This window comes from Pleuronectes platessa, chromosome 20 (genome assembly GCF_947347685.1).
Source record: "Pleuronectes platessa chromosome 20, fPlePla1.1, whole genome shotgun sequence".
In the NCBI taxonomy this organism is placed as follows: Eukaryota; Metazoa; Chordata; class Actinopteri; order Pleuronectiformes; family Pleuronectidae; genus Pleuronectes; species Pleuronectes platessa.
In genome coordinates, this window is record NC_070645.1 from 19,560,483 (window position 1) to 19,576,872 (window position 16,390).

The following is a 16,390-nucleotide window of genomic DNA, read 5'->3' on the forward strand; positions in this document are numbered from 1 at the left end:
TTCAGGTTGCCTCAGGCTGCATTATTATTCTGTGTGTTGGTTGACTCCTCAAATACAGAAAAGAAAATACCTTTCTCAAGAGAAAAATCCGGGCACCAAGCCTCTGCTGCACTTCAGAGATGATGAATGAAATCTCAGAAAAGTGACATAATGAGCTAAATTAATATCCCACTATTGGCTTACGTCCTTCAGCAGATAGATGTCCTCTTAGATATTGATAATTCACTTTGTTATTTGTGTGATTATAAATAGACAAGGAGCTAAAAGGTGAAATCACTGGATTGATTCATTGAACACAGCGCTGACTCTGCACTGACGGCCGGTTTAGAACCGACACCTCGACCGAGTGAGTCAACGAGCGGAGAACAAAAGGTTGAACTGCGTTTTGCTCTCGGTCTGAAAAACACGCTGCACCGAGCGGCTGTGGAAACGCACATTACTCTCCCTCATAATGACAGATTCAGGCCGGGGGAGGAAATGGTTTTTTGTTTTGCTCGAATGACACGGTGGGAAAGTGGAGAGATGTGTCCTCGTGCAAAGGTTGAACCCCTGAATATTTACATGCTTGGCTCAACCCCAGGAGGATTTAAACGATGGGTTCGAATGTTAATATCTGATTAACCTCAACTCATCTACAATCAATCTCAAATTAACCTCACATGTCCCAGTGTAAATAGTTTTTTTTAACTACCTGTTCTTATTCAATGGTATTGGTTTGAAATTTAGCAGGATTACACAAAAAACCTTTTCATTTGGAACCAAACTGCATGAATTCTGTATATTATCTCTTGAAATGTGAATGTTTTCATCAAGATCCAATAATTATTCTCATCAAAAAATGTTTCTTACCTTGGAAAAGGTAACTATCGTAGTAAATGAATTAGGTGTCAATACGTGTTTGTGTTTAAAAAATCAAATAAAAAACTAATTAAATCAGATTTATTCTGTATGAAAGGTTTTCTGTGGTCAGGAGAGAAGCACCATTTTCTCTGTAAGGCCTCATTTAAATGCAAAATACAAATACAATAGGTATATGAATTTATCAACAGCTCAGCACGAACTCTAACTCTAACCCTAACCCTAACCCTAACCCGCCGTGGTAAACATTTCTTGTGTGAAAGCATCAGAAAAATCAGCATGATTTCCAGACAAATGAAAGATACAGACGCAAACAGTGGAGAAGAGGAATAATTACATGGACCACAGCAGCACCTCAGACGACGCTGATGACCCAAGTTTCCACTGGAGACACAAACTTCTCTCAGGTCTTTCATAGATGATGAGTTTTACTTTCTTTAATCTCTTATTAGTATAATTAGAGGCTGTGAAACAACCCAGAGGAACTCCTCTCTGCAGCGTCTGGTTCTGATTTCATGAAACATCGCCTCGTCATTGTCACCAATCAAGGTCGAGTTCAGACTCTCGCTAAAAAACATGGCTCCTCGCTCCCACTGCTCCCGAGTAATGATGTTTTCAACCTACATGCATGTTGTCTGTGATAATTTGTCCGAGCTTTGATTCCCGTGTTCCGGTCGAAGCGCACGGAGAAACACTTAGTCGCCCTCTCGCAGCCGGTCGGAAAAGCTTAATGTGTTTTCCAGGGAGAGCGACTGTCGGCTGCTCTGCCTCAAACTGAGGCTTTTTGCAGAATTAACCAGAAAAGCTGTTTTATATTTATACTGTACATACATTTATGGAACTAAAAGGGTGGTTCGACATTTTGGAAAACATATTTGTTTTGCTGCGTAGAGCTAGATATAGTTTCTATACCGGATAATGCACGTACCTGCATCAAGTCTGATTGGACTCTATCAGCATAATGCATGTATGTGTGTTGAGATTGACGTCATTTAAGGGGTTGAAAGATATTTTCTGTGTCGGGTGGCTGCAAACATTCTGATATTATCCCTTTAAATGTGAATGTTTCATCAAGATCCATTAATTATTCTCAACAATAATGTTGTAAATGTAAAATCCTGATCTAATGGGTTCTTCCTTGACCCAGTATCATGTAATCGTGCTACCATCCAAACAAACCAACCAACAAACAAAGGTCACTTCCTCTAATTAGGTAAATTAAGTTCAATTAAGTTAATTCATTAAGTGGCAATAGGTGTTAGTGTTTAAATATCGAATAAATAACTAATAAAATCAGATTTATTCTATAGGAAAAGCTTTCTGACCCACGTACAGGGAAGACTGCAAAACTCAGCTTCCACATCTGGACTCTGGACACAGGATCATGTGGTTGACAGTCAGAATCAGTCCAGATGTTGAGGTGCAAGGACCAAACCTGAACCCGAGGAGCTGCTGATGTCTTGTATTCAGTATCATCTCAGGCCAACGCAGTAAACTACAGGTGAGTCAGTAAAAAGTGATCTGACTATAACCATGATCAGAAATGTTTAAAGACTAATTGCAATGTAAGATTCAAATTCACAGTCTCATAGAGACAACGTGATTTATTGTTTCCAGTCTCACGAAAATGACGCGATGCTCTTGATTAGTTCAGCAGCGTCCTCACAGTGTGAAGCGCCCGCGCATACATGGAAACACATAATTGCAAAAGTAACATGCGGGGCTGGAACACAGTTTTCATCAGTTATATCGAAGCGCTGGGAAGAGCAATCACATTTCCCAGAAGAGTCCGGGTCGGGGAGTTGACTTGTTCTCGGCTCAGGTGCGGCCGACCTCGCTGATGCTCGTGTTTTGTACCTAATTACGTTTTTAAGTCGACCAAACAACCTGCAGAAGGAGCTGAGATCAGAGGGTTTGTGTTGTAATGTTGTTGCTTTTGTTTGAAAGTGTAAAATGTGTAGGATTCTCCATCAGTCGTCAAACCAAGGACCGTTTCTGAATGAAACAGCCTTCGACAGGGCGCCATCGAGGAGAAGCTGAAACAACAGGAGAAGAAAAGAGATAGAACTCAAACAAAGAAGACACAGAGAAAGAGAAAGAACTAAGAAACACATCAGCAGATGCATTGAATCCCCGTTGACCTTGAAAAAGAAAAGTTGTTGTCCTTCCTCCTCTTGTTTACAACAATAACCTTTGTGGTTAAAGTCACATCACAACAATCAGAGTTAATACAAACTCAGTCCACACTGAAAATGTATTGTAGTTATAAAAAACCACATGATTAAACTCAGATAATCTTAAATACTAATAGATGTATAAAACATTATGTTCTTACAGGTGAGGTTTCAGTCTCTTGCTACTCATCTCAGTCTGTATGATGAATACTGATGTTCTGTTTTCCTGCTGAATGTGTGAATGCAGCTGTGGATCTATTATAAACCGGAGCTCGGGTACAGTATGTGACATTATTCTCTCTGAGGGATTCTACTGCCACTTGAAGAAAATGAAATGGAAATGAACTTCTAGAATCATGACGTCTTTCATCAGAAGAACACGAGCGGCGTGTTTGTCTGATTGATTCTCTGCAGAGCGCCGCTCACTGACCCGGGTCCCCTGAGAGTCTGATGTCAACGACCTCATATCCTGCGCCTCGCCAATCTTGAAGAAATGTGTTGGCGCTGTGAGAGATAGTTCGGTGGTTGAGCCAATCAGAACCGAGCAGATCCAGACAGGGTCCCAGTTTGATCCAATCCCTGCTGGCCGAGTGAGGAGGTGGCGTGATGATAGGTCACCGAGCTCCACCGAGCAAAGTGAGCATTTCCTTTTACTTCTACTTCTGCAGGAGACAGATGTTGTTTGATTGACAGGCAGCTTCTCTGAGTGACAGGCTGCTGGGGTGGCCACTGGTCTGAGGAACCTCTCACACCTGATGGATTCACACTGAAGGGAAAAGTCTGAATAGAGCATCAAGAGTGAATAGAGTATCAAGTGGGAATAGAGCATCAAGGTGTGAATAGAGCATCAAGATGTGAATAGAGCATCAAGATGTGAATAGAGCATCAAGATGTGAATAGAGTATCAAGATGTGAATAGAGCATCAAGGTGTGAATAGAGCATCAAGGTTTGAATAGAGCATCATGTGTGAATAAAGCATTAAGGTGTGAATAGAGATCAAGGTGTGAATAGAGCATCAAGATGTGAATAGAGCATCAAATGTGAATAGAGCATCAAGTGGGAATACATCATCCAGTGGGAATAGAGCATCAAGTGGGAATAGAGCATCAAGGTGTGAATACAGCATCAAGGTGTGAATAGAGATCAAGGTGTGAATAGAGCATCAAGGTGTGAATAGAGCATCAAGATGTGAATAGACCATCAAGTGGGAATAGAGCATCAAGTGGGAATACATCATCCAGTGGGAATAGAGCATCAAGTGGGAATAGAGCATCAAGTCGGAATATAGCATCAAGTGGGAATAGAGCATCAAGTGGGATTAAAGTGTCAAGTGTGAATAGAGCATCAAGTGTGAATAGAGCATCAATATGTGAATAGAGCATCAAGGTGTGAATAGAGCATAAAGTGGGAATAGAGCATCAAGTGTGAATAGAGCATCAGGTGGGAATAGAGCATCAAGATGTGAATAGAGCATCAAGTGTAAATAGAGCATCAAGGGTGAATAGAGCATCAAGTGGGAATAGAGCATCAAGTGGGAATAGAGCATCAAGTGGGAATAGAGAATCAAGTGTGAATAGAGCATCAAGTGTGAATAAAGTGTCAAGTGGGAATAGAGCATCAAGGGTGAATAGAGTATCATGTGTGAATAGAGCATCAAGTGGGAATAGAGCATCAAGTGGGAATAGAGCATCAAGTGGGAATACAGAATCAAGTGGGAATAGAGCATCAAGTGTGAATAGAGCATCAAGTGGGAATAGAGCATCAAGTCGGTAACAACCTGGGCTGAGATGTAAATTGTAATCAACCGTTGACGCCAGAAACCATTTCTTCCTCATCATGTTGTCCATAACATTTTGTTGATTTGTCAAATGAAGCCTCTTCTAAATAAACAGCTTGGCGCCGCAGCTGCACTTTGTAATTCATGAGCAGCGTAAGCTCTCAGGATCTTAGTGAAGTGTTTCCTTAATGTGTCCAGTCAGCTGTTTCAAATCTTTGACAAGTCTGCTGTTGTAAGAGCCGTCGTCCTCGCGGAGGCAGCAGCAGCAGCCGAGCGGATCAAAGCCCGGATCAGTGCACTGAACCTGGGGGAGTTGATCATTCAGAGGCAGATACAGGACCAGCTGATATCGTGTCAAACAGTTTATACTTTCCTTCAGAAGAGGAGGAGGAGATCTGAGAGTTGTGTTCGAGACTCAGGTCTCATTGGACAGATTCACTTCTGACTTAAAGATGTAGACATATCTTATCTGTTTATTCAGACCCTCTGATTATGTATCTGTTCCGAACACATAAAAAATGACGCTGACTCTGAGTCAGGAAAGTGAACCCAATGCAGATGGGCCTGAAACATGTATTCTCTCAAATGACCCGCAGGGGGCGACAATGAGAAAATGTCTCTACTTCTCACTTTATAACGTCAGGAAACATTTTCCTGTGAAGTTTCTCTCTCGATCTCTAGTTTCAAGTTTTCTTCAACACAGCTGATGTTCATTTTGTAAGTTATTGTCTATTTAGAGTCAAATAGAGGACAAAGCACCGTGTGCACCGGGGCCTGTGTGATTGACAGCTAGCAGCGTCCAATGGGTGGAGGTGGGCGTGCACTGTCCTCGAGCTCTCCACCCTCCGCTCCTCCAAATATGGTCACTTCTGGTTTCATAAAACCAATATGGCGCCGGACAAACTATCAAACTGGATTAAACCAATAGACGACATCATAATGGGTTCCCAAATATGGTTTTAAATAAACAATATTGTCACGAAACATACTCACTCTGAATAAAAATAAAGAATATGTCTTAAATACACACAAATACTGATCAGTAAAAAGTTCATGACCCACAACTCGAGTTCTGGTTAACTATGATCCAGAAGAATAGAAATCGATGGTGTTCTTCTAAATGCTCCATCCCTCATTTCCTCTCAGACACAAACAGAACGAGAAGTGAATCTCAATCTCTGCACCAGACAACCAGAGTCTGTCTCCTGTGGAGTTTCATTTAATCCGTGTTCCTGGACCTCGCTCTAAATTGTGCTTTACATAAGTTTTTTTTAGAACTGGAACATCATAACACATCATTCAAATGAAACAAGGACTTCAACTCAGAGCTCCAAGGATGACCACGCAGGGCTCGTGCTGTCAGGCAGAAGATTCAATTTAAAATCCAATGCAAGTTACATGATGTACAAATACAGACAATGGGACGGAAGCAGTAAAGTGTGTTGATTTAAAGTTGTGAGAGTAAAAGTCATGTAACGCCAGAATAATCCCTGTAAAGATAATTAAAGTTTTCATTACAGCTCAGATTTGATCTGATTTTTATCGTATGAATCCCACTCTGCTCATCAGGTGTTCCTCTATTTGTCTCCCTCACAAATAACCATAAAACAACATCCTGTACCTGTTTGATTTAAAACATGAGAGGAAGTACAGACCCTGCTGAATGAATCTGTGTCCTTCACTCCGAAGCAGATGGAGATGATCAACATGTCAAACGCATCTCGCACATAATCTGAATTACAGAAAATAATGTTCATGGCAGCTGCACAAATCAACAAACGCACAACTTTGTACGAGCGACACTGGTCATGCATTAACATTTTTTATATAATATCTATTGCACAGCCGTGTTGAGTTATTGAAAATGACAGCCAGGGTCCTGATGAGCGATCACGTCCGCTGCTCATGTTTGAACAGATCATCATCCAGCTCACGTCCACATGGAGCCCGTGGGTCCGGACTCTGAGCAGGAGGTTCCACACGGCCGATCAGGGAAGTCGGTGGAAATGAAAGTAATAAGGTTTATTTAAAGCTCAGCAGCCGGCTCTGTCACAGGCTCCATCACTGACTCGTTACTGATCCTGGATCCACAACCTGAATAACCTCCGGTGGTTATTCAATTAAACAGCCACGGCTCAAATGTAAAGATCTGTCTTCTCAACTGAACTAGGACGGAAGTAAAGACACAACCACATTTCACATATGATACAATAGAAAAAGAACAAATCCACCTTTCTACTCATCAGATTAAAGCACAGTGGTTTTCATCATGGGGCACGAATGTTGCAGCCATATGAGAATTAATGTCGGCTCCTTTTGTCGTGAGCAACAAGTCCGAACTCCATTTCTCAAAGGTTGAATTGTTTGTCATTTATCATTTTTGTATATTCTTTAAGATATTTCCAGTTGGCGGGAGCGACTGGTTCCAGCTGCACGGCCTCTGCTTCTTGATTTCCATAAAACATTCAACAAAAACAAACTGGACAAGGTCTCCTAGGGCTGAAAAGAGAAATGTTATTAATAACCCTGCTGCACCTTCACTTCCAGGTTCAAGGTCGTTTTGTGAACCTCCACAGGATGTTGTTGCCTCCAGCTTCTGATAACTTCTGACCTTGACTTAATGAATCGCTCTTTTCTTCCACAGTGTTTTGCAATATTTTCAGAAATGCATTCTTAAAGAAGACAAACCTTTCAGTCTTTTTGTCCATTTTCATTTTCCTATTCTCTTTGCCTCCCTCGCCGGCGCCTCAGTCAGTCCCGTGAGTCAGGCCGGACACGATGATCCCAGCTGGACAAACACACTCAGGTAAACTGCAAGGAAAAGAAAAATTATACACACATCCGACCAATCATGCAAAAATCTCTGATGCAGTTTGAAGTGTGAATCTTCGCCAAGTGCCATCGTCCTGATTGCTCGAGCTCGGCGTGCAAAACATTGAGCGAAATTAATTTTTAAAAATGTCATTCCACGATTCCAATCCTAAAAAATATGCACTTCCTACACCCAGTGTCGGGACTCATCTCCTCAGGCTGTCAGGGGACATCCGTCAACAGGACTGTGGACACGAGTCACGAGTCCTGTTGAGCAAACTAAGAGTCAGATGTTCTTCGTGTAGATGATTAGATAATGTGTTTGTCTGTGTTAGTGCAGAGGGACAGAGCAACCCAAGCTCTGTGTTGAGGATCCAAACAAAAACAACACTAAAGATACACGCAGCTAAAATAAGGAAATAAGTAAAGGATACAAATAAAGAAACGACACACAAGGCAAATCAGTAAATTCAATATCCAAGCAACTGGAAAGTATGAGTCAGACACAAAGAAAATGCAAAAAGTCATCTATATATATATATATACAGATATATATTTTATTTAAATAAAATATATATCATAGATAAAAGATATAAAAAGTGAAGTAAAAAGTGAAATGCAAGATGCAAGACAGTGAACAGTGTCAGATTGCAATATGTGAGGGTACTGAAGACACGTGTGAGGACCGAAGAAACGTGTGAGAGGACCGAAGACACATGTGAGGGGATTGAAGACACATGTGAGGGGACTGAAGACACATGTGAGGGGACTGAAGACACGTGTGAGGGGACTGAAGACACGTGTGAGGACCGAAGACACATGTGAGGGGACTGAAGACACATGTGAGGGGACTGAAGACACGTGTGAGGACCGAAGACACGTGTGAGGGGACTGAAGACACGTGTGAGGACCGAAGACACATGTGAGGGGACCGAAGACACGTGTGAGGACCGAAGACACGTGTGAGGGGACCGAAGACACGTGTGAGGGGATTGAAGACACGTGTGAGGGGACCGACGACACGTGTGAGGGGATTGAAGACACGTGTGAGGGGACCGACGACACGTGTGAGGGGATTGAAGACACGTGTGAGGGGATTGAAGACACGTGTGAGGACCGAAGACACGTGTGAGGGGACCGAAGACACGTGTGAGGGGATTGAAGACACGTGTGAGGGGACCGAAGACACGTGTGAGGGGACTGAAGAAACATGGGAGGGGACCGAAGACACATGAGAGGGGATTGAAAACACGTGAGAGGACCGAAGACACGTGTGAGGGGACCGAAGACACATGTGAGGGGACCGAAAACACATGTGAGGGGACGGAAGACACGTGTGAGGGGACCGAAGACACGTGTGAGGGGACCGAAGACACATGAGAGGGGACCGAAGACACGTGTGAGGGGACCGAAAACACGTGTGAGGGGACCGAAGACACGTGTGAGGGGACCGAAGACACGTGTGAGGGGACCGAAGACACATGAGAGGGGACTGAAGACACGTGTGAGGGGACCGAAAACACATGTGAGGGGACCGAAGACACATGTGAGGACCGAAGACACGTGTGAGGGGACTGAAGTCCAACAACAGGCTGAGCAGAGGAGTAAAGGATTTGTTGATCTCAAATAAACCACAAAGGTGAATCGGACGCAGACAAACGGCAGAAACAGGATCGATGGACAGAATAAGAAAGTCTTCAGCTCAGCAAACACGTAGTTTGAGATCTGACCTCAGGTTACAACTATTCAGTTAAAGGTCGATAAATAACTTTCCCTCTCGACTCGAGAGCAGTTGAACCACACGACAACAAGGTTCCCACTAACAGCCTCCACCGGAGAACGGGTCCTACGAGCTGTTAGCGGGACGTCACCGACACAAACACTCGATGAGACGAGTCTAACGCGATAATGGATCTGAAGTGGGGCCGAGGTCTGGAGAGAGACCAGCTACCTGATATCACAAAGAATAAATAATAACCTCACCTCACTTTATCACGAGCAAATAGAGCAATTTGACTAAAGGGTGAAATTTGACATTAAGAGTAAATGGCTCATTAGAGCTTCTGCAAAAAAAGGCTGCTCTACATTTAGCATGAGGCTTCCTGCTCAGTGTGCGAGCTGTGAAGGGTTTAATGTTGTCTGAGTTGAGTTTGAGTCGTGGGATCATCGAAGTTAAAGAGGAGAAAAGTTTTGTAATGTGCAGGGAACTTTGTGGAGGGAACATTTTAAATCCTATAACTTCTTAAATTAAACAAAAACACATTAGAGCTTTTACCAGTTTGTCTGAAGTCGGGAACAATTGGTTCTTAACCTTTGTTTCAATCGTCTCAGCAGATGGAGAATTTCAATACAGTGCAATACTCGTACACATTTCAATAAGTCAGTAATAACCAGACGTTACAGTGCAGTGACTCTTCTTCATCTGGTAAGTGCTGACTTACATGGTGCATTAAGTCCTTAATAGAGAGACACTCTAAAATAATAAATAGATGTATTTGTAAAAGGCTCGTCACATTATCAGGGACATTAGGGGATCGGTGTGTTGTGTTGTTTGTGTAGTTAATGTCTGAACACAGCAGGTTGTATATCACATGAGGACACTAATGCACACCAACCACCTGTTTCCTTGGTGATTGCAGTTTTCCTTTCAAACCGCTCGGATTCAAAACTGATATTTGTGAAACAAAAACATTCTTTGTGTTTTCTGATTTGCTTCCATTGACTCACACGAGGGTTTTTCTTCTCGTCCGTATAGAATGAGAGTGAAGTCGAGTTTCTCCTGATCGTTTCTCCTCATCGTTTCTCCTCATCGTTTCTCCTCATCGTTTCTCCTCATCGTTTCTCCTGATCGTTTCTCCTCATCGTTTCTCCTGATCGTTTCTCCTCATCGTTTCTCCTCATCGTTTCTCCTCATCGTTTCTCCTGAGAATCCAAACTAAGTGCTGGTATTTCTTCCTTCCACCATCGAGGCTCCTCAGACTCCAGCCGTCATCCGGTCGTTTCCCTCCTGAGAGACACATCGACCTGTACTGTTGACGAGCAGCAGGGGGTCCCACAGCGTGGACGCTCTACGCGGGGCTGAAGAAAGCCTCTTACATCAACGCTCCAGAAGGACGACGAGTATCAGGGCTCATCCTGGGGGTGAAGCCTTCACACTGTAATAACTACCTAGTGCTCTCCTGATTCCAGACGTGAACAAGCAGGAGCCTCAAGCCACTTTGACTGACACACTACAGAGAAAACCACAAGAGGAGGTGTCACAGATCCAAAAGGCTGGAGGGACCATGGACGTCCACACGGAGACACGTCCAGCTGATGGTGAGATGTTTGGATCAAAGCGCTCGACCCACGTCCCCGTCACCGTCCTTGGCTTTGATGCCACGAGGCCAAACATCATCTTTGTCAACGCAGCTCCGGCTCGATTGTCGTCTCTTCTCTGTGAAGACGTATTTGAAGGAAGTGATGGATGTCATCGTTAAAAGGTCGGCCTCATTAGCATTCTCTAAAAGCTCTTCCATTAGGCAGAAACTGTGGATTTTCAAGTCGCCTCCTGTATATTTTATATCCTGAATATATTCCGGTTTGTTCCTTTGAGGAGAAAAAGGAGCTGTCACTCCTCCCAGCACATTAGAGAACAGATGAGCAGTGAATGCTCAAGTACTCCCTCTGGAATTCTCCCTGCAGTCGGGCTCCATGGTTTTATACTGAGCCTCAGATCTGATCAGGAGCTCGTGCTCAGACGCCTCGGGCTCTGCTCACAGCGTACATATTATATTCATATTATAGAACTTTCCTTGGTATATAGAGATCCTTTATAAGAGGTGCTCAGCCACTCTATTAATAAAGATGTACTCAGGCTCTCATGAATAGGTTTCACTGGTGGACTAGTGCACATTTTTCTGAAAATGTGTTTTCGTTCTTAACACAAAAATACCTCGGTTAACACGAAAACACAAAAACAGTCATTACTTGATCCATTATTCAATGGGCCCTTTCCTAGTTTCATCCTTTTACCAATTTCCCTTAGAATCTGTTTTTTGCATAATGCTGCTGACAAATCGACCAACAAACAAACAGACGAGTGGAAACAGAACCAGGTTAATAAACAGTTCTGTCCAGGTCCAGTGGGCTGCTGATGCTTCATGACAGAGGAGGAGATTGTTGAAGTGGATCGTCCTCAGTGTTGTGTAACTCTGCATTTATATGTAAACACGTCTGTTATTCAAGGGTCGAAGCCACAGACGGTCCACAAAGACGGAGACAGGTCCAAAACTGACTGGATCTGGATCTGGACACGTCATGTCCTCCATCTTTATTTGGTATTTGGCATGGTTTTATTGGCCTCGTGTAAACAAAGGATTTAATCACAAACCAACACTGAAAACTTCCCGAGCTTCATTTCTCTGGAAGGAGTTTCTCAAAAGGTCAAATCTCCGTGACACTAATCTTCAGTTTGCTTGTGGACAAAAGGTCGAAACCTGCCTCTCGGCCAACGTGTTGCATTAGCATTGATTTGAATTATGGAACCATTATAATGTCCATGAAGGTCGTGACCTGCAGGAGCGAAGCAGCGGCAGGTGTACCAGACATCTGTTGTCATGGTAGCATAATAATCAGATCATGTTCGAGGATCTTTGTTTTGAAAAGTCATGTGTTTACGTCCAGTGGAGTTTTCTCCATTATTCTCTCAGCAGCAGGAAACACCAGGAGAGAGAAGTGAGGGAATCAGGGCCACCGAGCTGCAGCAGGTTTGTGTTCAACGCTCCGAGCTGCAGGAGGTTTCTGTTCAACACTCAGAGCTGCAGCAGGTTTCTGTTCAACGCTCCGAGCTGCAGCAGGTTTGTGTTCAACGCTCCGAGCTGCAGCAGGTTTGTGTTCAACGCTCAGAGCTGCAGCAGGTTTGTGTTCAACGCTCAGAGCTGCAGCAGGTTTCTGTTCAACGCTCAAAGCTGCAGCAGGTTTCTGTTCAACGCTCAGAGCTGCAGCAGGTTTGTGTTCAACGCTCCGAGCTGCAGCAGGTTTGTGTTCAACGCTCCGAGCTGCAGCAGGTTTGTGTTCAACGCTCCGAGCTGCAGCAGGTTTGTGTTCAACGCTCAGAGCTGCAGCAGGTTTCTGTTCAACGCTCAGAGCTGCAGCAGGTTTGTGTTCAACGCTCAGAGCTGCAGCAGGTTTGTGTTCAACGCTCAAAGCTGCAGCAGGTTTGTGTTCAACGCTCAAAGCTGCAGCAGGTTTGTGTTCAACGCTCAGAGCTGCAGCAGGTTTGTGTTCAACGCTCCGAGCTGCAGCAGGTTTGTGTTCAACGCTCAGAGCTGCAGCAGGTTTCTGTTCAACGCTCAGAGCTGCAGCAGGTTTGTGTTCAACGCTCCGAGCTGCAGCAGGTTTGTGTTCAACGCTCAGAGCTGCAGCAGGTTTCTGTTCAACGCTCAGAGCTGCAGCAGGTTTGTGTTCAACGCTCCGAGCTGCAGCAGGTTTGTGTTCAACGCTCCGAGCTGCAGCAGGTTTGTGTTCAACGCTCCGAGCTGCAGCAGGTTTGTGTTCAACGCTCCGAGCTGCAGCTGGTTTGTGTTCAACGCTCCGAGCTGCAGCAGGTTTCTGTTCAACGCTCAGAGCTGCAGCAGGTTTGTGTTCAACGCTCCGAGCTGCAGCTGGTTTGTGTTCAACGCTCAGAGCTGCAGCAGGTTTCTGTTCAACGCTCAGAGCTGCAGCAGGTTTGTGTTCAACGCTCCGAGCTGCAGCAGGTTTGTGTTCAACGCTCCGAGCTGCAGCAGGTTTCTGTTCAACGCTCCGAGCTGCAGCAGGTTTCTGTTCAACGCTCCGAGCTGCAGCAGGTTTGTGTTCAACGCTCCGAGCTGCAGGAGGTTTCTGTTCAACGCTCAGAGCTGCAGCAGGTTTGTGTTCAACGCTCCGAGCTGCAGCAGGTTTGTGTTCAACGCTCCGAGCTGCAGCAGGTTTCTGTTCAACGCTCAGAGCTGCAGCAGGTTTCTGTTCAACGCTCAGAGCTGCAGCAGGTTTCTGTTCAACGCTCCGAGCTGCAGGAGGTTTGTGTTCAACGCTCCGAGCTGCAGCAGGTTTGTGTTCAACGCTCAGAGCTGCAGGAGGTTTGTGTTCAACGCTCCGAGCTGCAGGAGGTTTGTGTTCAACGCTCAGAGCTGCAGCAGGTTTGTGTTCAACGCTCCGAGCTGCAGCAGGTTTAACATGAGACGATCGGACACCTGGACAAGCAGCGACTGTTTGAAGACTGAGAGGAACATGATGAACTACATGAAGCACGTTTGAAATTCGTTTTTATGGTCGAATGTCATTTTGCAGATTTGTCGGTTCTGGCAGTGTTTCAGAACTGGTTTCATTTTAAAAGATTGGATTTCATACCAGTATCGTATCACACCTGAACAACACCCAACCCTACTGGTCACAGGTTCCATAATAAGAGGTAGATATAGATATAGCTCATATCCATTTAACTCTCCCATTCTTTAATAGATGTTTCGTGAATTTAAGCCAAATACAAGCCGATAATCCTGCTCAGTTTTTAAACCTTTAGCTTTGTCAAGTGAAAAACTTTACAACCGTCTCTTTTTCCATCGTTAGACACAAACTCATGGAAACTAATTAAATGCGTTTTCGAACCCTTATGTTCTGAAGTGTCCCTGCCTGTTAAAGCAATTTACCTTTTATAGAGATAATTGTTCAATCTAGATGCTGAATGTAAACGTTGAATGTCTTTTGTGCAGAGTAAAGTGGTCGACGTCTCCCTTCCCACATGAGCCAGAGAACAGTTCATGGAAATACCAAACAAATTACACTTTTACAGCCGAATTGCTTTTTTCTCCTCAAGGTCTCAATGTTCCAGAATCTGTGGTCATCGGCTCAAAGTTTGATAAAAATGATTGAAGACGTTTAGAGACGTTGGTTAATTAGCATTGAAAGAAAAGATCAATCAATTCTTGGAGCATTAACTATTAATTTCCCAGCGATCTGAAGTGCTCGTTCCAGCCTCTCTCTAAACACAGAGTAGAAAGTGGAACACATGAAGCTGAGCAGCATGTGTCCACACAGCGGTGATCAGTATTCCACACACAGCGTCAGGAGCCTGAGCGTGGCAGCTCCTGTCAGGAGGACGAGGCAGGTTCACCGGCCTCCTGACCTCTGACCTCCAGGACGGACGTCTCCCTCTCCTCTGGACGGTGTCCCGGCCGGAGCGGTGCAGCCGTGAATCCACGAGCAGCTCAGGCAGGTTCTCAGCTGAAGAATAAAATGTTTACTGTTTCCACAGAGTAAAGTAGAAGCTGCAAACATTAGCTGCTGTGGAACATGTTCCTGAAGCGATCACGAGCAGCTGTAACATGTGAGACTTCACATGTTACAGCTGCTGAGGAGGTTTCTGACACTTGACGAGCAGAGAAGACGACAACCTGCACAGAAGATGAGATTTGAGAGATTTCCACATCGTGACTACATTCTGAGTAAATTGCAGCCCATTTTCAGTACCGAGTAAAAGGACATAAACAGGAAGAGGAGATAAAAGTCTCCAGCTCCTACATTTCTGCCTGAATTACTCTTTCATCACAACAAACAGAAGTTTCTGGTGTTAACAAGCAGCTGCCAGCAAACTGGGGGGGGGGGGGGGGCGATTTGGATGCTCCTACCTGCAAATGTGTTGAGTTTCAACAATGAGTTGTATTTAAATAAGCATCCATCGTCTAAAAGATCTTTATATTTATAATAAGAGCAACGCTACATCTGGAGCAGCAGTTTGCACCATAGAAGAAGAGAAACTAATATTCAAAAGAAATCTGGTGGATTTCAGAAATGAGCAGTTAAACAAATAAAACTAAATCAAACACATGATGTTTTAAAAATGAAGAATAAATTAACTTTAAACTCGAAAAAAAATTGACCTTTCTGCTGTAATATTGCAAATTTCCCTTTGTGGGACAAATTAAAGATGATCTTATCTTACCTTATCTCATCTTATCTTATCTGAATCCTATCTTACCTTACCTTATCTTATCTTAATATATCTTATCTTATCTGATCTTAAAGAGGCTTCCTCTCTGCATAATTCAATAAAATGTGGACATAGAACAAGACAAACAATAAACACTGGTAGCCATATCACATAAAAAATCGTTATTTATAGAGAAAACTAGTGGTGATACTGATATATATATATATATATATATATATATATATATATATAAATAAATATCATAAATTGACACAGTACTCAAACTGCAAATGGAGTCAGACCTGATAATCTCCTGGCTGCTGGAGAGACGATGGAGGTGTTACCTGTGACTCATGAGAGAAGAGAACTAGGTTTTCTAAAATCAATACTTTTCTGCTTCCTGAGAAATATCCATGTTTTGGTTCGAGAGAGAGAAGAGAAAATTAAAAAGTGGGCTTGATACTGGATCTGCTAGAGTGAGGAGGTCTCTTTAATTTTCCTCGGTGGTTTGTCCGCACGTACACTTTCATGCAGAGTCTTATATCTGAGCTTAAGGCGCCGGTGGGGTCGACCAATCAATAGCTTCTTCCCCCGGTGTGTGAATGCACACGTCTCTCCAGCCGGGAGGTTTTATGAAACACGGTTTGAGTCACACTGGGTTTGCAGAGACGATCCTCTGGACTTGATTTCTACAGGACTCTGTCAGCTGAGAGTGAGTTGTGTATATATATATATATATATTTAAAAACTAAATAACACAGGTGTGGAGTTGTTCTCAGAAGTTTTCATGTCTCTTCAGAGACCTGGTGAAACCTCAACAC